The sequence below is a fragment of the Marmota marmota genome, unplaced genomic scaffold (assembly GCF_001458135.2).
Source record: "Marmota marmota marmota unplaced genomic scaffold, marMar, whole genome shotgun sequence".
NCBI classification, from domain to species: domain Eukaryota; kingdom Metazoa; phylum Chordata; class Mammalia; order Rodentia; family Sciuridae; genus Marmota; species Marmota marmota.
The window spans coordinates 25,416,373-25,417,705 of NW_026000101.1; the positions used below are offsets into that span (position 1 = coordinate 25,416,373).

General features: G+C 32.8%; 1 pseudogene; it reads right to left on the bottom strand.

The window, feature by feature from the left end:
- Positions 1-534: 534 nt before the first annotated feature.
- LOC125610721 lies at positions 535-634 on the bottom strand (annotated as a pseudogene).
- Positions 635-1,333: the final 699 nt, after the last annotated feature.

Sequence of the window (1,333 nt, forward strand, 5' to 3'; positions counted from 1 at the left end):
CACATATACCTACCTTTTCTAATATTGTAATTCCTTTAAAAACATTAATTTAAATTCACTGTTGTAAAGTTTATTTATTCTCTTGAAATATACCTGCCCTGATATATTAATGAATCTTTTTTTCTTAATAGTTATCTAGAGGAAGGGAAACTGCTGATCTTTTATTAATTTTAAATTTTTTTTGTTTTTATTTTTTTTAGTTGTAGATAGACACACAATATTTTTATGTGGTGTTGAGGATCAAATCCAGTGCCTCACACATAAGAGGCAAGTGCTCTACCACTAAGCTACAGCCCCGGCCCAGAAACTGCTAATCTTTAATAGCAGTGCATTTACTAAAATATTGCTTCCAAATTGGGTCAGTCTTATGCTTATTTTCATTCTCTGATTCTGTCTGGTTGATAACACTTTGAATCAAAACATAGAAGCCTTCAATATCAAGGAGGTTGCAAAACGAACAGTTTATGTTCTTTTTTATTTAAAGATGAATTATAATGTTTTTTATGGTTTTTAACTTTTTATTGATGCATTATAATAAATATGGAATGCTTCACAAATGTGTGTGTCATCCTTGCATAGGGGACATGCTAATCTCTGTATTTTTCCAATTTCAGTAAATGTGCTGAAGGAGCAAACAAAATCTATCCTAATTTTATTAGGCATGTACATCACCCACTAAGAAAAATAGTGGAGATGGCAAATAGTGGCAAAATTTTTTATTTTCTGTAAAAAGGAAGAAAGTATGCAGAATCTATACAGGAGAGGTCCAAGAACATCCAAGAACATTTTCCATTACCTTTGAACCCTCAGACTCAATGAAGAGCATAAAATAAATGGAGAGGGAGGATTTGCAGACACGTAAAATGCTGAGTTGTGGCTGTGCCCACTCTTAATGAGTCAAAGCTCCCATGCTATCAAAGGGTACTTCACTTTCTATGACTAAGACCCTCATTCCCATCCTCAGTTATTCATGGATTCTGTGCTGTATCACTTCCTATAGTTATGCAATATGGAGTATCCTCCATTTTATATTCACCAGTTTGTAACGAGGAGGGGTACTGCCTTATTATTTACAAATTTAGTGAAGAGATGATGAGATCAACTTTGGTAACAAGTTTACTATGGCTTCATTTATAATCCTTATAATTTTAAAGACATATTTTTATTTTTGTTCTTGGAGAAATAAACATTTCAGCCATGTCTTCCATATTTTTTTGGAATCAAGTTTCTGAAGTGATCTAGGAATAGTTGAAGCAGAGAGAAAGACAAAGGAAAAGGAACTGAATATTCAAGGTAATATTGTCACATGTAAGAGGAATTTTCAGTCAGTGAA